General features: G+C 32.0%; 1 protein-coding gene across 3 annotated transcripts in view; it reads left to right on the forward strand.

Moving 5' to 3' along the window:
* The first annotated feature begins 236 nt into the window (after window positions 1-236).
* Window positions 237-23,617, forward strand: part of LOC135842659 (uncharacterized) — a 55,013-nt gene continuing 31,632 nt past the window's right edge. The window contains exon 1 of one of the 3 annotated variants that reach the window (XM_065360218.1): window positions 237-834. The gene's annotated coding sequence lies outside the window, so the exon portion shown is untranslated. The remainder of the gene's footprint in view (window positions 835-23,617) is intronic. The other 2 variants (XM_065360216.1, XM_065360219.1) reach the window with 2 other exon arrangements.

Genomic DNA, 23,617 nt, shown 5'->3' on the forward strand with positions numbered 1-23,617 from the left:
ACTCTTCTTCCAAGTTCCAATTCCAATGTACGTAGACGTACCTAAACCTATGAACATTTCCGTAACACGCCATTCGTCCTTCTGAGGCTCCTCGAGCTTAAGCTGTGTATAACAAAATGTAAAAAAAAATCAAAATAAATTCGAGGGTCGATCGCCTTCCACGTTACAATAGCGGAAATACTGGTTTCCAGCGAGCAAACAAGAGCAACTTTTACAATTTTTTTTTTCTTTTACAACCGCGTACTCCGGACACTGGTTAGTGGTTACCATCGCGTACACCGTACACCATACAGCAGCCACACAGTATTACCGCACGGCGAATGCACGGTGAGCACCTTCGTTGTCCAGATTTCATACACGCCGCCGCCTCTATTACATAGATCCAAACCAATTTTATATCGAACGTCGAGCGTCTTTAACCAAATCAACTTTTACTTGCGTAGCAGGTATTCGCCTCGTTAAGTACCTAACGTCGCCAGGCCGTTGTGTTTCGGTTTTTACAAGAGTGATCCGCAAGATTTGTATTTCGTGTTCGTTCGTTCGACAAATTAATTTTTTAATTATTATACGTCGATAATTAAATCAATGAAAAATATCGCGAACGTGATTTTCGTTTCGGGCGCCGTGTACTCGTATCTTCGTCTATTGTGAATTTAACGTATCGATATCTCGCGTACAAATGTAGTAATTCGTCCAGTGCTCGAATTTGTTATTGTTATTTTTTTTAATTTTCTAAATCTAGTCGGTTTCAGTGCTTTTGTTTGTTTGTTTTGTTTTTTAATTCTTTTTTTCACTATATTTTTGTAAACATTGTGTTTTTTATCCTTTCAATCGGTGAGTACTAATTTATAAGTTGGAATTTTTTTAATAATTAAGTAGGTACTTGAATAGGTAAAATTGATACATTTAATACTAGAGGATGCATGAAGCACGTGGGGTGGATATTTTTTGTTGAACGTTTGACGAACTCGCAAGAGAATCTAGACAGCTGAGTGCAAAATTATGATCTTCAAATTCCAGCTTTTTAGAAATCTCTTAAAATCAAAATTTGAGTCCCATGGGTGTTTTTTTTTACCAAACTGAACAAATAATATTAAAAAAAACAAAATTAAAAAAAGTAAAAAAAAAACAAAAAATACATAGATAAACTTTTATGAACTTTCAGTTATTGAGAATCATCTCAATCGAATTTCATGACTTTTTCCAGCTTAACGTCTTATTTGAAAACATGGGGAAAAAACACAAATAGAAGCAATAAAGACATAGGTATGTAGTTGGTAATCCAAATTTTAGAAATTGTTTCATTTTCAATCAAAATCAGGGATTGGAAAACACAATGTTCAAGTATGCAGATTGTGAACTTAGGGGAAGGGGGTGACCTCAAAAAACTAATTTTGAAGCCAACAAATGAATCAAGCAATGTCTAAAGAAATCTATCGAAAACACGTTTTTTTCTCCAGCTAATCACTATAAAAATGGAAGAAAAGGTAAAACTTGGAATCAATTTTTTGCAACTATTCAAACACTCAACTTGAGACAGTAAAAGTTTTGAAAATTATAATGAACCAAAAAAAAGATTTTTACATAGGTACCTTAGTACCCACCTCTACCTACCTACATACAAAGGAGAATAAAAAGAAGTTATTTTTTGGGGTGGGAGTAATTAGAAGCATCAGTTATAGCCAGTGCACTAAAAGAATGATTTAATCCCTAAAAATTTTCATTTTCTGCACTAAAATATCAGAAAATCATGTTTTCCAAGCTTTTGAATTTTTATCCCCCCTCCCCTCCCTCTAAAAGACTAAAAACAGAAAAAAATCGACAGAAATTCATTTTTTTTGAAAAAATCACTACTTCTTTCAACTAAATTTTCAAAAAGCTTTTAACTGGACCCCCTCCCCTCCTCTACACACAAAAAATTAACAAATTCAAATTTTTCACAGAAAAATTTTCAAAAAATTGAAATTGAAAAAAAATTTGTAGACAAACTGTTTTTTAGTAAGTATCAATCAAAATTATTATTAAAAATAAAAAATAATAATAATAAAAATGAGGGCAATAATGCATTTTTTCATTTTTTCACTACTTTTTTGACTAAACTCACTAACTTTTTTACTACTTTCACTAGCCTGTTGATACATTGAAAAAGGTACTCATTTTGATAAAAAATTGTCACTGGATTTTAACTTTAGTCCAAGATTCATGAATAACTGAGCCATCGAGAATTTCAAAGGCTCTCATTAAAGTAAACTGTACAGAAAATGAAGCATTTTTTCTACCAGACGAAACACTTTTAACTGGAAGTTGATAGGGATGATCTACAAATTGCCCCTTACTCCTTGTGCTGTTGTTAAGAGGAACGTCCAACAAACTATAAACTTCACCCAAATAGTAATTAATCTCCAAAAAAGTTGTTTTGGTGATGAAAAATAATAACAGTTTGGATGACAAATATACCTACCAAAAATACTTCTAAAGGTAATTTATCTTCTCGTTGACCAAATACTTTTTTTTGGAGCAGGGGGGGGGGGTTAAAACTTCTGTTTATAGGATTGTTTTTTTGGCATGGTCCATTTCCAAAGAACTAGGTACAGAAAATCTGCTTGAAAATGGATACTGCAAAAAATGACAGAATAGGTACCATAAAATATGATTTGTTTTTCCACTTCACAATTTTCTTATCTTCCATGTAAGATAGATCATGTAAAGAGAAATTAATTTGATCAGTTCAAGATCAACTATTCAACATATCGAGTGAAAAATTGATTTTGGAAGGTCGGACCGTTAATCCTAGCTCATTAAAAATTTGACTAAAAAGGGGCTTATTCAGAAAAAATGTGTTCTTCTTTTGTTTTCAATAGCAACCCTCTAGAAAAACGAGTCAAAAAATGGTCATTTTTTCAAGCACATTTTGAGAATAATTTTAATGCAAGGGAATTATTTTGAAACAAATGTTCTCTGATCACGATCTATCAATGGAAACATTTTGGTAAATTTGGAGGGCCCATGAAAAGATTGAATCAAATGACAGCAAATCACTAAAATAACTTTGCCTATGAATAACAAATTATAATTAAATCCTCTTTCTCACCCCCCCCCCAAAAAAAACAAATAAAAACTCCATGGAAATTTTTTGCAAAATTTGGAAATTGAAATAAATATCCAGGCAATCTGTAGGTGATATTTCAGTAAAATTTGCAAAACTTTTGAACATCTTGAAAAAGCCTAAAAAAATAATTAGCAATAAAATTTCAACTCTCTTCTCGCTTCTCGTCCTCTATCTCTCTCATTTAAATCAATAATTCGCAATGGAATTTTTTTCCAAACACGCCAAATTTACTATACTCTCTTACTACGCGCAATCCTTTATTATTAATTAATTCAGTACAAACTAGAATAATAAACTCAGTCCACTCGAAATTCATTCAAGAAGGTATAAGGCATTCAACTCTCCATATCTGTATTCTGTAACTCCGTCGTTAAAAAAAAAATTAATAACAATGTTAGCATATCTAACAAGTTTTCCACATCGTTCCACACTCATTCTCTCGTTCTTCTACCTTTGCTTGCTTATACGTATGTTAGTACCTCTACCTACGTTTCATCAATGACGATGAGCTTACGAGGTGGATTTTCCATGAAATTGTATTTCCATTAGGAGGCCCTTTGGGATCCTGAAAAACTCGACAAAAACCTATTTTAAAGTACACGTACCTATTCGTATAAAATCAGCACATCGATAGGTGCTTTTCATGTTGAAGGTTCGTCGTGTGTATGTGTGGATGTGTGGATGTACGCAGGATTTACATAATTTAAATACCGGCATTTTCAATGCGCCGGTAGGCTTGCCTTGACACTTTTTATACACACACAGTCTTATGGTACTTGTACGTACAGCATCGAGTTGCTTCGGATTATTTTCTTTTTACAAGTTTTTTAATTTTTCCTCAAGTAAACACCATCGACTATTTTGTTATCTAGGTATTTATGTTGATAAAGAAAAACTTACTTATGCGAGTGAAAAATTTCCTATTGTGGAAAATTCTTTTAATTTGTTTTTCGAGATTCGTTTAATCCACTGTTTGTTTATTTTGATCCATTCAACGAGTAAGCAACTTAATAGTACCTAGCTCGATCGTTTTGATGCGATGAAAATTATTGAAATTAATTGCAGCACAGGTAGGAATCATAGGTATAGTACGAGTGCAGCTCGACACCGATTTAATGAAAGTGAAATTAGCCATTTACATCGCTGTAAAATCACTGAAAAATTGACCAAATATTATCAATATTGATCATGGAAAAAAAATCAAATGAATTCAACAAAGGTTCAATGAACTTGAGCTGTAATTTTCACAAAATTTTAGTGAAAAATCACTGCATTTTGGTAAAAAAAAGGACAACATTTCAATGAAAAAAAAAAATCACTAAAATGTTGAAAAAAATCATCCTGTGATCTTGCAGAAATAAAAGAAATCACTAAATTGTATGCAAAAATGTTTCAGAGCATTTCACCAATTCTGCAATTGGTTTCAGTGTTTTTTTCTTGTTCTGCAATTTTTACAATATTCTGAAGAACAAATTTACAAAAAATTAGCGAGAGATCACTGATTTTTTTGGAGAAAAAAATGACCAAATTTCAATGAAAACTAGAAACAGAAATATCGATGAAAATGTTTAATGCTTTCAGCAAATTCCTGATGCTTTTCAAATGATTTTTGTAGAACTTCAATGTGCAATTTTCATAGAATTTCAGTAAGTAAGAAAAAAAATAGCTAAACTTCAATTTTTGAAAAAAATCACTGAATTTCAGAGAAAACCACTTCAGTGCTATCACAAAAAAAAGAAAGAAAAACACACCAAATTTTATAAATCATTCAGTGAACTTCAATAGGGTTTTAGTTGAACTTGATTCGAGTAATTAGTTCTTTAGCACGTGCAATTTTCAGAGAATTTCAGTGAAAAAAATTACTGAATTCCAGTGAAAACACTGAAATAACAATATAAATAATTGATACTGTCACTGAAAAGAAAATCACTGATTTTCAAAAATGATTCTGTGGATTTCAATGGGCTCTCAAGCATGTGCGATTTCAATTTCAACAGCATCTCAATAAAAAAAAAGCCTACTCGTGTCTTGTACAAGATTCTAATTGGAAAAAATAAATTTCAATTTTAAAAAAAATCACAGAAAAAATTAAACAATTTTTAAAAAAATCACAGAATTTTTTAGAGAAAAAAATTAAGTTTCAGTGAATTTTGGTGAGGTTTGGAATGGGCTTTCAGTTGTTTTTAGAACCTGAACCTAGTTGTATGCGCAATTTTCACACAATTTCTGTGAACCACACAAGTATCAATGAATTTCAAAGAATTTTACTGGGCTTTTGGTTGATTTTAGTGATTAAGCATTTAATATTTGCAATTTCCACAGAATTTCTGTAACAAAAAAATCACTAAATTTCCATCTTGAAAAAAAAACACAAAATTTTGGTGAAAAAAAATCACTGAATTTCAATGGATTTTAAGTTGGTTTTAGTAATTCTTCAATATATATGCTGAAATTTTCAGAAAATTCCATAGGTAGTAAAAAGACTCGTTAAATTTCAATTTAAAAAATTACTTACTGAATTTCAAGGAAAATCAACAAATGAAAAAATTTACTTTTCAGTGAAAAATTGCTGAAATATCAATCAATGAAAATCAGAAAAGTTTACAATGAAAAAAATCAATGAATCCACTGCTGCAATTTTCACAAAATTTTACGAAAAACTGAAATATAAAAAAATAAATAAATAATGCTCACAACAAAAAAAATTCTTAAATACAGTTTTCAGTGATTTTTTTACAATTCTACGAATTTTGTTTTTCAATGACTCTCAGATAACAAAATTAAAGCCAAAGCACGAAAACCCCCTTCTCACCCCTTTCCCTCTCCAACTACACCAACCACTTCAAATAATTTTTCTTGCACCATTATCAGCACAGCACACGCTGGTCAAAATGAAAACAAATTTCACCTGAAATTTACCAATCACCACCGTTGAAAAAGTATGCTACAGCATTGCATCGTATAAGATATCTATGTCACTAACAGGGGTTCGTAATGATGTTGCTAAACGTCTAAAAATGGTTGTATAATCTCGACGTGTATCTGCAATTGTACAATTGAGTCGAGTCGACCCGGCGACGAACTTGATATAGTAAAGCCTTGAATTGGCCAGCATCGTTGCACTTGCTACATCTCGCATTTCGCTTTCATCTCCGACACTATAAATGCACGATGATTCGGTGAAACACAGAAACCGATACAGCTTCTATTACTCTCGAGTGACAAATGTATCAAATTAATACTTTGTCGTCGTGGTAGCTGATACAGAACAGAAGTCTACAAATAAATAAAGAAATTTTTCCATACACGCTAAGGCTGACGAAGTATCAAGATCTTAAATCATATACCCGCAACAGCTAGAATAACTTGGACGAGAAAACCATCCTGGAGAATTACTACCATCTGTACAAAAGGTCACGTAGTCTCCTTACATAACACACGCCATCCATCGTCGACGTACTCTCAAGTCTCAAGCCTCCGTCTCAATTTGTAAACAACGTTTTTATCAAATCCACCATCCAAGGGTAATCTTACCCAATCGTCACTTACCTACGTCTCGTCAAAGGCGACCAACTCCGCATTGGAATGTGAGTACTCCAACAAGCATTAATCAATCCATCAACGACGATCGAAATAAAAAAACAACGAGGAAATGCACTTGTGAATCGAATCATTATTTATGGATATCAGTGATACCCAAACTCTCCAATGATCGCAAACAACGAACCATTTAGATCTGTATAATATAGAAATAGATCGGCTCCTCTAATCCGCCTTCTATCAAAACGATACCAATTAATAAAAGAGTACTTATCTTTGTTTGGCACTTGGCAGTATGACTATGTAGTGAAAAGTGTACCTTTCATTCAGTCACAAGTGTATATAAATCAACACACCGATGGCGATTTACTGATTAGTTAACAATGTAGTAATAGATCCAACAAAAGTATCGCTTTACTATAGACATTTTGCCATTCATCTCATCATAGCGTATGATTAAAGAACAAGAGGTTATTTGTCTAGCATTACAGTTAATCTTCCAGCAACAGACAAGGCTTACTCAGCGAATTACATAACTTCTCTAATATGCTCTGAATGCGAAATTTTCAAATCAAAAAAATCTATAATACGATGGGCAACCCTTTAGAAAGTTTTCCATTATCTTTCATGCGATTATTCGGTATCTCTGTATACCCCTTACGAACCACTGGCTCTATAGATTGGAATCGCGTGTAGGATGAATTTCAAGCATATCTTTTAACAGCACACACCAAACAATGTACGATTAGCATTACGTAACCGAACACAGACACTCGCACCGTCTAATCACGTTGAACCTGTACGTTGAAAATTTTCACCATGCTGTTTTAATAAAAAATTAACATTTAAATTTCAAACACCTACTACTCGTACTTCGCGACGCAACTCGTACGAGTAAGTAGTAAAAATAACTATATTTCTAGTACCAACATAATATAGGTATAAGGTAGTAGGTACGCGTGCTTACACATTTCATGTACCAAAGGTCAAATGAACTTTCCATTTCACTAATATCATATACTCGTATATATGCAGCTAACTACGAGTATAAGCATTAGTCTGTATGTGATCTTTTTTTTTCTTTCGTTCTTCTTCTTCGTTCAAGATTACACGACGAAGGTTAGTAGTAAGATTTATGCTCCTGGGTCTGGAGGAAAAAAATCCTTTAAAACTAATGAAAAGCTAATGACATAACTTATTAAATAAGGTCATCAATTCGACTAGTTCAAGGTAACAGGTAATTCGGCGATTTATCGTTAATTTTACTATCTTGCATGAAATTTTTACACCTAATTACACCTAGCAGCCGTCCCACCACTACTGGTACGAGTCCAGTATTGTGAGTACCAGATGCAGCAGTATTTAGGTAAAGGTATGGTATTTACCTAGCTCAACATCATTTTGGCATTTTATGCAGATAGAATTTCACGTTCTTTTTTTCTCCATCTGATAATGCAACATAAACCTGACTAAACGTATTTGAATTTGCAATAACCAATTATAAATTTATAATATCACGGTTTTTTTAGATATTAATTACATAGGTGTATACGAATTATATATACGAACGAATATACTGAATAATTTTCTATATCTGTAATTTCGACGTTCGATATACTTCGATCGAAATAAATTATGCACTTTTACGTAGGTAGGTACCTATACTAGGTACACATATAATTATATCATGACGTATTCATATTTCACTTGTTTGAATAAAAAAGACATTAATGATCAAGTCATCAGGATAATATGTTATTACACATACTCGAGTCATGCAGGGTCATTACTTTGTTTTTAATTAGTCGCATTTGGAGAGGTAGGGACACGAATGTGTTGTGCTGTTCGTTGCTGTGGATTCTTATTTTTAAGAAAAATGTATTTTCAGAAGCAGAAGCACGTGAGTGAAATACACCGCAAAAAAGCGGAATGAAAACAGTCAATATTTGAACAACGAAATTCCAGATTTAGGTACCTCTATCCATTTCAATGTCAATTTGAACGTCAATATTTGAAAAAATGCTCATAAAAACACCTACATAACGAAAAGAAATAACGGAAGGGGAAGGGAAGTGAAAACTGTACATTTATTAACAGCGAAATTCCAGGTTTATCAATTTCAATGTCAACCTAAACGTTAAGATTGAAGAAAAATGCACGTAAAAATTTGCACGTACTTGTACGAGGCAGATTTCAGACCACCTCCCTCTCCAAATATGTACCAACAATTTGAGTAGTTTTTGCGAAAAATCGGAGAAAGAATACCATTCACCCTTGAAGAGGACATATTTCAGGTTCCTAATTCTTTTCTCGCCGGAATTTTTCAATTTACTTTTTCAAGCGAGATGGGTCAACTTTTTTTAAATATTTCATTCAAACTTTAATAAAAATTGTGAGTAATTTTTGTTTCTTTTGAAAATTTTTAAAATTCACTAGGCAAAGGGGCTTTCAGTTTAAACTTTTTCTGAGTCTAATGTCTAGAAAATGGAATGTTTGATGAGAAATGGAGATATGTAGTAGAATTAACTTTTGATGATGTTGTTAGGTTACAATAACAAATCGTGTCCCAAAATGATTACCATTTTTTTTCATATAAAATTTTTCCTGCAAATATTTTTTCAAAAATCCAAAAAATGACTCGAGAAAATGATACTTTGAAGCCCTTTACGAATCCTATCAAATCGTTGAATTCATTAAACAAATTCATATTTAAGCATTACAAACTTTGAATAAAAATCTCGTAGGTGTATTTTCGATTTTTCAATTTTTGATTTCAAATACATAAAATTTTGAAAATTAATTTTTTGGTTGAATTTGAAAATTTTACAAAGAATTTGAAACACAACTTTATAAATATTGGAATTCAGTTTTTGGAAAGTCGAAAAATCCTGTGTAATGCAGTCCAGCTCAATTTTCCATATTTTTGAAAAATTTCATGAAATCACAAAAACATTCGAGGAACTGGAGGATTGCGAAAACAAAATGTTGGGAGATTTTGACTAAATTTAGTTAAGACCTTTATTTTGAATTGAAAGTCATTCAGAAAAATTTTAGCTTTGGGGATGTCTAATTGTCTATGAGGCGGAGATATGAGTCCTCGAAGAGAAAATTTTTTCGAAAAAATCGTGTTTTTTTTGCCCTAGCCCCCCAAAAATTTGTTTTGAAAAAATAGGCCAGTTCCTTGAGATTCTGCGTCGACCTAGCCCATTGTCATCAAAATCCAAGACCACTTTTAAGGTTCTACTGAACGGTAAAAAATTTGCAAATGACTTATTTTTGGAAATTCATGTTTTGAAATTTTATTTTTTTCACGAATATTTCGCATTAACTAACCCAACATATCGAAAGATATCATTTCTGAAACTAAGGAAATATTTTCAAACGCAGTGAGACTAATTTTTTGACCATTATTGCTAATTGCACATAATCGAGAAAAATAGCTAAAAACATATTGTTTTTTTTCGTTTTTGAAAATGGCAATAATGGCCAAAAAATTTGCAACACTGCGTTCCAGAATATTTCCCCAATTTCAAAAATTATATCTTTCAATGTTTTGAGTGAAAAACTTCAGAAGAGAAAATTTTCAAAATACAAAAATTCGACCAAAAATAAGCGATTTGCAAATTTTCAACCACTCAGCAGAACCCAAAAAATGGTCTGAATTTTTTATGGCAATGGTCTGAATTGACGTAAAATCTCAAATGTAAACTGTTCTTTGGGGATATTGGGCCATTTTTCACAAATAAATAGGTTGAATAGAAGCTAGAGCGAAAAAACCACTATTTTTTTTCGAAAATTCCTTTTTTCTGAGGACCAATATCTCCCCTGAAGGGACATCCCAAGGATTAAAATTTTTTCCGAAAAACTTTCAACTCAAAATGAAGTTTTCTACTGAATTCAGTCAAAATTCTAAATCACCAAATTCGCCAGAAGAATATTTTCAATCCCTCAACTCGGATTTGGCTGAAATTTGGACTCGCTGAAAGAGATGGTATCTAACGGAATTTAAAAAAAAAATTACTATACTTTTCCCACTACCCCTTTTCAACCAAATTTTCAGAAAGCTCTCCACTGGACCCCCCTCCCTCCCCACACAAAAAAATTAACAAAATTAATCTTTTCACAGGAAAATTTTCAAAAAAACTGAAATTGGAAGAAAATTTGTGTACAAAGTTGAGTATTTTTCAATTTCAATCAAAATTAAGCATACAAAAAAACCAACAACAACAACAAATGAACATCGAAAAAAGGAACGCATGGAATTTTTACATTTTTTCACTAACTTTTTGACTAAATTCACTACTTTTTCACTACTTTCACTACCGATAAGATACCCTGAAAGAGCATGTTGTTCACATATCAGAACCAAATTTTGGGCAACTGAAATTGATTGTTCGATTTTTGACAAATTTTTGAGATATCGTAGTTCCTAGTCTTCATGACTTGATTACATATTAAACTCTTTGTGGAAAAATGGTGTGTTTCTAATTTCAAAAATTCACAAAAATTGAAGGATCAATGAGAGAAAGGAAACCCGTTTAACTCAGATTTTGATTGGTGAAGTTTCTCGTAATGTCCTTTTCCAAAAGATCCAACTTTTATTTCATTCTGCGAGGGTGAATTTTCGAGAATGGGAGGGATGAGCGAAGAAAGGACAACGTTTTTTTGGAGTAAACGGAGAAGGAAGGAGGGTCAGATGCATCAATACTTTACATTACCTGTTTCTGAGAAAAATTCAGAAAGCATAACTTTGTTTCCTCAATTAGAATTTCGGGCCCACAAAGAGTAAATATGGAGTACACCAAGTGAAATGAAATCTTTAAAAGGATAAAAATCAAGCAAATTTGAACGAAATTTTCCAATCCTTTCTTTTTCTTTCTCACCCCCCCCCCCTCCAAAAATTCCAAACATTGTAATTCAACCATCTGATTAACGTATATAAATATCTTGCAATTCCTAAACATAAATAAAACGATTATCAACTATAAATTATCACACCCAACGCATACTTAACCCACACTTTTACCAACCAATTCGTTTGGAAAGGTTTTACGAAACACGAGTGGCTTTCTAGCCTTGAAAAAAAAATGCATTATACATAGATTAATCATAATAAACATTCGCTATCAAACTAAATTATTAGAATTTTTTAAATTTTAATAAATCCGATAAAGTGCTTAACATTTATTAGGAATAATCGTGCCTAATTTACACTCGAAAAAAATTCCTGCCAAAACATAACCTTTTATCTTATCAACCAAACAAACAAAAAAAAAACACACACCCAGAAGATTAAAAAATTACCAAACAAAAGCCCAAACCCAATTTAAAAATGGAAATATTTTAGTAGGTATAAACGAATCAGGTTAATTGAAACGTTTATTTGTTGAATAAGGCGACATTAATTTCAACCGGTTATTAGTTAATCGAAATAGTTTTACTACGAACGATTAACATGTTGTGTGGATCTACTACGAGTAGGTACGATCGTCGATCTAGCCGAAGAAAATCATCATGTTTAGCTTCAATTATATAAATTATCTAGTTGACTGCATCAGCACCGAGCACATTGCAACAGTATAATATAGGAAAAATATCTTGATATTATAATGTATAAAACGATAGATTATAAGTTTCGACCATTCTTCAAAGAGAAAGTAACAGTAGGTAAATGAAGATTATATTTTTCAAAAACTCACCAGGGAGGTGGGATTATAAACCTTGACAAACTAGCATCCAGAAAAAATCTCTTCCCTTTTGGTTCGATAAATCTTCAAAAAATTAAAATTAATTATAAAATATCAATGCTACCAAACTCGGTCACGTTTCCTGAAACCGCCGACGTTCAAATAATATTTAATTACATGAAAATTAACTCTTGCATTGGTTTTATTTAATTGTTCGTCTAACGCTTGGCTTGGTTGGCATTTTAGCATAACGTACTTCTTTACCTATGAACGACGAACGTACGTGAGCCAATGTACTGTGGTAGATATTATTTGACACACTTTAATTCTTTCTTTTGCTAAAAAAAAAAAAACTCGACAAATTTTAATCAATTGGATTATTTTTACGTGGCCTTCATTTCGGTAATAATTACTTTAATTAGATGTTCGTATGCGTATGAATACGAACATATGAAAAAAAATTACGTAACGTATTAGCGATCACTTTCTAACTATTCGGCGAGTAATTGTAAAAAAATAAAAAAGATTCGAAGAAAGCCGGTAGCTATCCATATTTTAGCAATATTCGTATAAATAACCATTTATAAAAAAAATACATTTTACGTACTAAAACCAGTTTTTTTTAACGTACCTACTCCATCATCCAAAAAAAAAAATTTTTCAGCCTTTTAAAATTTTAAGAATACGATACTTTTATTAAAATTTATAACGTGAAACCAGTTAGCAATCTTCACGAAGGTATAAATTTTATCGTCGACGAAGTACCTGCGTAAATTCGAACGATTCTTCAAATTCACACCTCGATGACGGCGGCGTTCGAAAAGTGCAATAAAATGTCGCGTAAGGTGTGTGCGTAAGTTTCGAAAAAACGGACGCTTGTCGTCGACTTGGAGCTATATATTTGAGGCTAAGTTTACAGGAAGTTAATTGTATTCGCAATATTCATTGATTACATTATGGAAGTGAAAGCTCTTATACTATTGTATTTAATTGCGCGAATGGTGTAAAAATAAAACCTTTCCGTTATCAAATCCTCGTCTAAGTATTTGAAGTCTTTTTTTCCAAGTGCACAGATGTATTATGCACTGGGATGATGATCGGATGCCAATTCTCTCTCTTTTCTTGCTAACAAAGTCATATACGAAGGAGAAACTTCTGTCGAAGCATATTTGTGAATGGGAATGTTTCGCAGTAATCCAAATTTAGGGGGTTTTGAGAAGAAAAATGCTTCATTTTAAAATTTAAACAACGAAAGTGCCAGCGACAGAATCTAAGTATAACATGATATTAAAAACAATTTTTCCAAAATCTAAAAGTGGCAGAGTGTCTCACTAAGTTAAGAAGTTTTCAAAAATCGAAGTAAAAAATGTTCATTTGGAGTATAAATACTTAATCAATTAATAATTAAGAGAAATAAATTAATGGAATTTCTCAAACACAAGTAAGTAAGAAACTGAAGAAATAAAATTGATGATAAGATTCATTTTCAAAATTTTTATGAGTCAACTCAACATCTCCATTTCATAAGAGATTAAAAATCAATAGGTAATACCTACTTTTGAAAAATAGATGTATAAACATTATTTAAAGCGAAAAATAGGTACCTAGGTAATCTCGCAGCTCATCTTTAAAATCTAGTGTACTTATACATACCCCCTTTCCTCCCTTCCAACATGAAAAAACCAACAGAAAAACTCATTTTACAACCCAGAAAATTGACCTTTAAATTCAGAAATTGCATTCACGAGTTGAACAGCCTAGAAAGGCACCATTTTGAGGTCATATTCACTCAATTTTTAAAAATATATAATTTTTTTAACTTTCTCATGAAAAGTTGCAGATTTATAAGTGAGAATAGGAATATTAAAAATTTACAAAAAACTGAAAAAGGATGACCTTCTTGATGACATTTTCATTTTTAGGAATGATTATTTTTATGGAATTTTTCGCATATAGATCACTGAAAAAATAATGAGAAAATCCATGATGTCAGGATTTCTCACATTTTCTGAGGGGTACTGCAATTTTTATTATTCTGTCAGTGTTTTTTTTTGTTTTTTTTTTTTACAATTTCATTTTATTTTGATTGATTTATTTTTTATAATTTTTGGTAAAAAAAAAACTCATAACTGAGCATTTTTGCGATATTTTGCTCGATTTCTTACAATGTTGCATCAATAATTTTCAGCCAATTTAAAATGCATTTAAACAAATTTGCAAACAATTTTCCCAAAATTTGTCACCTGCAATTTCGGGGTAAATTTCAGTGATTTTTTTCTGTATGGCGATTTCTGCATCTTCACTTTAGCAAATCATCATTCAATGATTCAAATTCTGAGAACACCTACTTTATAAATTTTTGATAATTGCCTTCAATTTTTGGCCAAAAATATGTCTTTTTAATGACTTTGATGACTTTGATGACCTAATAGACACTTTGAAAAGTGAAAATTGGGGTAATCGGTGAGACATGTCGAATCATTATGATAATGAAAAAATTTCGACAAAAAGGGTTCTGCTCTGGGGTGAGAAATGCTATCGATCAATTTACCTAAATTCCAGCATTCGAAAAGTATAATATTATGTAAAATTGGTTTGAAGGCAAAGACTACATTGAAAAATATGTACCTACTACCTAGGTATGTACGTATTTGCGAAAAATTCAATTTTTGTCACTTTATAATCGATGGCGTGTAGGTCATTTTTTTAATTTCAAAACGGTTTTCTAGATGGAAGGAGGTTAGAGGTGTTTGTACTGGGATTTTGACTCACAAGCCAAATTTCATACCATCTGACCGAAAAATGTTCAAGATTGGGTCAAGTGTTTGAAAATTCTATTTTTTGATGTTATTTATCCCTCCTTCAAAAAACTTGAAAAAATCATTTTTATTCACAGAGTCCATTTTTGAGATGAATTTTCAAATTTGGGGACATAGTACATACTTTTCCACGATAAATGTAAAAAAATGTGGGCTTTTCGTGTTTTACACTTTCCAAAAATTACTGCAGAGGAAGTAGGTACATATTTCAAACGCTAAAATAACCAATTAATGAGTTCAAACAGTCGAATTTTCAATGTTTTCTCAGACTAAAGTGACTAAACAGTCTCCAAATTAATCTATCCCGTTGTTATCAGTGGCACAAAAAAATACAACATGATCTAGAAGCTACAAGTTGTTATTTAAACTGAAAGTGAAAAAAAAATCACAAAACGTTTTAGTCATGTTTTTCCCATAGAAACCCTCCACTCGTCAAAAAAGATTTTCCTTAAATTGAATAGTAGGTAAGCAGGTAGGTAGGTAGGTAGGTAGGTACAGGGTGCCCAGAAATATCGAGTACCCCTAAAAAAGTTTTCTACTAAATTCTTTGGTTGGTCACAGTGAATGATAATAATGATAGCACATGATTGGTTGTTGGACTGGAGAGATAACATTCCACCAATCATATGCATCTATTTCAGGTTGCCAACCTATATTTTTAATGAAAAACTTTTTTAGGGGTACTCGATATTTCTGGGCACCCTGTAGGTAGGTAGGTAATATTCTCAATTTTTTGAAAACGAAATCTCAATTTTTCATTTGAAAATTTTGGAATCTGAATGAAACCAAAATAGAGGTTTTCACATCCAAATAAAAGTCACAATCTCAAGAAAAATTTGGGAATTTTGAACAATTTTCTCAACTCGAAAGAAAAATAAAGTTACATACCTACTCACAAAACAGTATGAGAAGGGGAGTGAGGTATTTTGATTTAAATTCGTCTATACAAATTTTCAACTTGCTTCAAATAATAAAAAACTCGAAAAAACTATATTTTTTCATACGTCGTATCTAGGTACTTTACCTTCAGTAGCTATGGCAAGTTCAAAATTTGTAAATGGGAATTTCGAATCAAAACACATCATTTCATACATTCAAATCAGGTATGATCCGTCTAAAGTACTAGAAAAATGGTCACTGCTTTTTTCATGGATTAATCAGAGGAGAAGGTTTCCTCTGGCGAGGGAGACAAAAAAAATGAAGATACGCAACTTACGAGTTGAAAAGTCACTCTTTTCGTGAATAAATCAAGCAAAAAACCGAAAAATTAGTGTTTTGCAACAACTTGAATTCGACGAAAATCGATTATCATGATGACATAATGAAAAATTTTCGCATTCTAAATACCTAATAATGTTGAAATTTTCTTTCTTTTGCCCACGATTTGGTCTCGGTTCATTTCTCTCCCCTCCTCCATTTTTCAAAGGCAATTTTTACAGCAAAAAATCAAATTTTTTCAAAATCTTAATGAACTACATTTTTTCACTCCTCAGTGTGAATTCAATTCGACCCTAAACTCATTTTTGAAAATTGTTGACTTGTCTGGTTTTTTCCTTGTGGTCTTCATTTAGACTAGACCAGCACAACAAAAATACATCAAGTCCAGAAGACTTCCTCAAGGACTCGTCACAGCAGACTCGAGTCTGCTCCAGTGCACCTATAGTTTGAGATGCACTGATCTCGAATTTATTAACATGCATGATTCCTCACATAATGTTAGACAAATACATACGAACGACCTTCAAACAGAAAAAAAATTCATAGCAGTAAAATGGCGAACTTGAACAATTCCTTTTGATAATAACCCATAAAAATTGAAGAAGAGAAATAAAAAGAAGCGTAGGTGTCTTCTTTGCATAATGCAAACATTAAAATAATAAATTCTAAAAATATCTCCGAGTGAAAAAAAATCCAAGGCTGTGGAAATCGTTAAAGTAAGAGAGAAATAAAATTACAGAAATTCTCATCTCACATGCTCAACGCAGGTATAAATCAATACCTAGATACTCGCTCGCTACTCAATATAAGTACACATTTTTAACAACAATATTAGGGGTCAAAAAACTCACACTTATTTAAATTCTACCTTCACAAATGTTAATAATTTCATTATCAAACCATAAATAATCATAAGTTCATGTTGACTCAGCGGTCATTTTCGCTAAAATGAACAGGCCAACAGGCTGTCAATAAATTATGACAAATATCATTTAGGTATATTAAAATTAGATTCGTGACACCTGGAATTTACTTTTAAAACCCAGTCAGTAAAATCACCGCCTATAGAACAAAAACAATGGGAAATACGTTAACCCTCGCTTGCTCTTACATCAATCAACAAACACCAACAATCCAACATCTATGGGCACCTTCCAAGAATCATATATTACCTCTACACCTTTATTAAATACTCGCACGCGAGAACCATAAAATAAAAACCGCAATCTACAATTCATCAATGTAATAATTACAAACACATCTCGGATACGAATAACTTGAAAAAGTATTCGCACCTTGCTCATCGTCCAGCGTTAAATTCCACGTGTCTACTTCCCGAATCGGTGACCACACCATTGTATGCAGAAGAAAGAATACCTCATCCTTATATGAGAAGATCATCTCCAAGAAGCATCAACAATAATAGATGATCAAAGAAGCAAAATGGTGTTCAAGGATGATAAGAGCATGCGATATTTTTCGGTGTACGTACATGGCTTATAATCGAATAATAACATTACATATGAATGGTTCAGTGTTCAGTTCACGAGTACACACACGTACACGATGTGTTACATAAGAAGGACAGACTTGACCGGACCGGACCAGTTCAGATCTTGTTTTGATATTCCCGAAGGTAAGTCGAGTACTCATCGGCATCGTCATTCACCGCTAATTGCACTTTCAAATAAACGAAGACGACCTTAAATAGCTGGTATTTGAACTTTCTGCCGATACACTCTCAAGTTCTTTTGATTTTCTTCGCTGCTGCTGCTGCTGGATTAAATTGTAACACGATGAGCTGGTCCATCTCGCACACAACCGTACTCATTGCGATCCAGTTTAATTGCAATTCAGCATAATCCTACGTCATGGGTTATTAAATCTGAGCGAGCTTCGACCAAAGCTGACTCCTTTTTTTCCATTACACATCGCCAAAAATAAAAAATAAAGGGGTACCATGAGCCTAGACCACATACCTGATCATTTTTCCATTCAGTCTGGAACGTCATCGATACCTACTTTTATGGCAGCGCCAATCGATACAATGACATAGCTTATTCATCGCTCATGCTACTGCTGCTTATTACGTGATGCATTATTTCGAAATAAATCATAATAGGAAGTGTACTCGAGCCTACAGTGTAGGTGGTTTTTTCTTTTTTTTTTTTTATTCAATCAGCTTACACATTAGAAAGACAGCAGACACTGCACAGAGAGAAAGAACCATCGAACAATTAATTTACTACACACCTTACGACATGAACTAAATCGATCAAATTATCTACATAATGGATTCCTTGCCTGTTGCCTAGGTCATATACTCGTACAATGGGGGACCAGAAAACGATTCCTTTTTACATTTAATAACCTCTCGATATATTTATTCTTCTCATTAACTTCAAATTTAGCAATTTTAGTATTTCGTCAAAGATCATTATATTTGTTCTACGAACGTGAGCCATATTTGAGGTAAAAAAATAACACTTTTACGCCAAAATCAAATAACCGTACATAATAATACGTAAAATATCTAGCCAATATTACCAACCGCCTATTCCGTTGCTGATGTTGTTGTTTTTACGCTAACTGAACCAAATATTATATTACCGGCGAATATGGCAATCGGTTCCTTAATTTCTCATTTTATATATTTTATAACTATATTATGGTACCAACATTCTTGTATTACGAAACCGAGTAAAAGTTATAATTTTTCATCTTATATATTTTTTCGAGTTCCAGATTTTTAGGTAAATCATCATCAAAAGATGGCTACCTACTATATAAGATAACATTATGGGAAAATAACGAATCGAATTTACTCATAGTGCCTACATAAATGAGAAATCTACACACGTGAATCGTATAGGTAAAGGTATACCCATCAGTATCACACTCGTGTATATTCGCAGTACCTACTACCTACTAAAAAAGTAGGTCCAAAGTGTTGGACTTATTGAAAAATAATCAGGTTTTTCAGCTTCGAACAGGTTGTACCACTAATCAGCTGCAGTTTACAACTAGTCTATGAATTTTTTTCCATTACAAAATTTCTTATCACAGTCGTCGTCACTTGGTCAACTCTTGCTAATATTCCATAAGATACATCGACACCGCGAGACGCGAGTATATAAAGTGAGCATTTCTGAATACCAAATCTTCAACCTTGAATTCTTGCACACGTTATCATTCGCTGATTACCTACTACTCGACTCGTTACAATTATTTTTTAAATAGGTATCTCGACTAAGTAAATGAAACTGAAACAAAAGCGTTTTAATTCTGTTCAACGACATCGTCGTCGTTATAAGTACGAGTTGCTGGATTTATAAAATTAAAACGAAGAAAAAGAGAAAAAAACGTGTAATTTGCCAGCAACGTGGTGGTAGCAGGGCGTTAATGGAAAATACCTCTACTCGTCGTTATTATTGTTATTTTAATAATAATTCGTAATTTAATTACTGTAGGTACACATGCGTAAGAAAGATTGAGGCGAAAGATGAATGCCAAGGTTAAGATTATTGTGTATTTCAGTTTTGATCGTTGGGTCTTCTTGATTCCGCCTATTAAGATTACCTACATGATGACAAAGCTATTGTATACATATGTATATCTATCTATCTGTTTAATTAATGGAGATTTTGCTAATTAAATAATATCATTATGAAAAAAATATCCTGATACATGCAAAAAACCTTCAACGACGGAATGAAAATCCGATATTTTTTTCAATACAAAAAATTCCTCTGGCTCAAAAAATTTTCTCATGTCGAGAGTATTTCAACATAACTACATGTTGAGTGGAAATTTTACTACAACACTGAAGCTGCCTCTTTATTCTGAAAAACGATCTTTTTGGAATTCACAAAATATTACACACAAAGATAAAGAATACTAGGAGGAGGAAGAGGAGAGAAAGGAAGAAAAAGTTTAGGGCCAATAATTCAAAGCTATTGTTTCTATGCTTCGTTTGGTTGAATAGCGATCCTAAAAAACTTGGTATTTTCAAAATGGTATCGAAATTTTGAAATTAATTTATCACTTAATTTTTCCAAAGTTTTTAAAATCATTTTCCGTTGTTTGAAACTTTTGATTTTACAGACAGATAATTTTGACAAAAAACTTTTTTTGTTTCTCTTCGAAAATTATGCCAGGGTCCATTTTAATTTTCAGATTAAATAGTGGCTGTTTCAGATGATTTTCATCTTTCAGTAAAGTACCTATACCTATTTCCTTTTTCGTAGAGGCAAAAATATTGAATTTTTTCCAACTAAAATAATATTACCCCATTTGAGTGGAACTTTTTTTTTTCTAAATACTGTTTGGTAAAAAAAAACACACACAATCCACATTGAAAATCAGTTTCAACTGATTTGAAAATACAAACTTGAATATTTTCTTATGATGACAATTTTCGAAAAAATTGAAAACAATATAAGCCTTGCTTACGAGTTACGATGCATTCTATTTGAATATAAAATTTCAGATGAAGCTGATTCATAAAAATTTACAGGGCTCGTACATATTAAACTTCTTCCAGAAAAAGCAACTTTACTTAGTGACCGAGAAAGCTCGAAAAAATAACCGAAAAAGGGATGAAAATTGAACAATTTTGAAACTCTTTGGGAATTTTTAGCAACCAAGTGAGAATGTTTGTAATTTCTGACAAAAAAAAATAATTTTTGGCAAAAATTGAGACTTTAACAAATTTTTAACAAGAGAAAGGGCTTTTCGAACAATTTACTCGTATGGCAAAAAAAAACAATACTTCTGGAAAATTTTTGGAAAAAATGGGTCTTATTTTGGAATTTTTTGAAAAAAATGACCTTTTTTAACAATATTCTAAAAAAAAGAGAACTTTTGTAAATTTTTAAAACAACGAGAATTTTTATAATAGGTATTTAATTATTGGCAATTTTTGGCAAAAGTGAGATTTTTGAGCAATTTTTCAAAAAAAAGTTGGGAGGTCAGCAATTTTGCTAAAAATTGAGAATTTTTGTCAATTTTCGATAAAAAGCCGAACGCAAGACTTCTTGGAAATTATTGACAAAAGTTTTTGTCTGAAAAGCGAGACTTTTTTCAATTATTAGATAAAACAAACGCCATATTAGGACATTGGAAAAAACGACGTTTTTCTTCGAATTTTTTACAAAAAAACACAACTTTTGGCAAAAAATGAGAACTTTTTGAGAATTTAGGCAAAATGCGAGACTTTTTGCTACTTGGGAGAAAACGAACTTTTTAGCAATTTTTGGCAACAAATTTGCAAAAAGTGCAAGACTTGGACCTTTTTTGCAGAAAGCAGGAAATTTTGCCAATAAATTGATATTTTTTGCAATTTTTGTTTAAAAAAAAAGAGGATGTTTTGGTAATTTTTGGCGAAAAATCTCATTGTGGTGTTCAACTTTTAAGGAAAAAGCGCGATTTTTCAACAATTTTGCGAAAAAGCGGGATGTTTTGTCAATTTTTTTGAATAAAGCAAGACTTTTATTCGACCACTATTAGCAAAAAAAAGATATTTCTCGCAATTTTTGTCGACATAACGACACTTTTTTCCATTTTTGGTAAATTTTGACAATTCTGGCCAAAAAAAACTAAACTTTTGATGTTTTTTGAAAAACAATGAAACTTTGGAATTTTTTGCAAGAAACCAATACGTTTTTAGAAATTTTTAGCAAGGAACAAGGCTATCAAATCCAAACCCCCCCCCCCACTCAACGGGTGTAATAATCTTGTAATTATAAACACCCCCCCCCCCCCCATATATATATTTTTGGGCAAATTTGAAAAAGGCGAGATCTGAAACTATTTTAGTATTTTTGGCAAAAAACGAGTTTTTCTTGTTTTCTTCATGATGTAGAATCTAGATTTGGAAGAATTGGATTTTGAAAATTTAAAAAAAAGTAACTTCGTAACGAAAATGTGTTGAAAAAAATGAACAATTATTTGATTACCTACTAAAAAAGTAACCAAAAGTAACCACGAGCCCTGTTTTTTTTTCTTCAACACTTGACCTGAAAATCGCGAATTGAAAAAAAATATTGCAGCAAAATATAGGATTGCCAAATATGTACCTTACTACAAAATATTTCTAATTACTTTTAGCTTTTTTACAGTTTTGATGCAATTATGAGAATTTTAACCAACATATGGCCCTGATGTCAGTTTTCAGTTAGGTATGGAAAAAATCTGGAAAATTTAAGATCAAAATTTGATATCTCAGAAACTGGGCCTTTCAAAGAAAACCTCAGAGTCAAAAGCATAAGACGAATTTCATGTTCTACAGTCTTTTTCTGCTCAAGCTCGAACCTTTGGAGACTTTCAACACAAAAAAATGTTAAATTCTTCCTGATTTTTGATCTATGTAAAGTACAGCCAAATTATTAGATACTGTTTTCACGTACATAATTATAACTTAGGCATATTCAAAAAACTTCTGAGAAATAAACGAGTAAATCCTTAAAAAATTCAAGTCCAATAATCTGACGAAATTCCCATCGAAAAATATTTCAGAAATCCAATAACGAAATTTAAATCAGCTCATCCCGAAGTTGATATTTCAGAAATCAAAATAACGAAATTCAAATCAACTCATCCCAAAGTTGATTCTCGTTCCAAACTTTACAACTAAAACACTTACGCAAATCTCGAAAACAATTTCCACCCATTCAGTTTCATCATATTTTCCAGTCCATGCATATCGAAACAATATCACTGATCTAACAACACCTCTCTCATATTGGTAAATTTCTTCGCGCGAAAAACAAAAAAAAAAAAAAAACATGCAAAAAATTACGAAAATTATTTTAATTAGAGGATCCTTTTATTTGAATAAAATAATAACGGTTTCGTTCGCACTTGTACGTATACATTGTTTATCATCGACCTTGAATGAAATTCGCTCGATAACAAGATCGATCTCGACCCTTCTTAGGTAACAAACGAGAAATATTGATGGGAAAATATTCACAGTCCTTGATTTTAGCTCATTAAAATATTCTCGATGACGAAAAAAAAACTATATAAAGAGTATTATTTTCCAAAAAAAATTATCGCAATTGTTTACCCTCCTCTACAGCTGGTTCCAGACCTGCAGACCACCCAAATGAAGCAGATCGTTTGACTAATAAAATTATTAAGCAATATAGACAAGGTATCGGGCACGTACGTCTACGTACACATACATATCTCGTACGACGATGTCGTCGAAGACGCAACGTTTAATACAATTGACACATATT

Source organism: Planococcus citri, chromosome 4, assembly GCF_950023065.1.
Source record: "Planococcus citri chromosome 4, ihPlaCitr1.1, whole genome shotgun sequence".
Lineage (NCBI taxonomy): Eukaryota > Metazoa > Arthropoda > Insecta > Hemiptera > Pseudococcidae > Planococcus > Planococcus citri.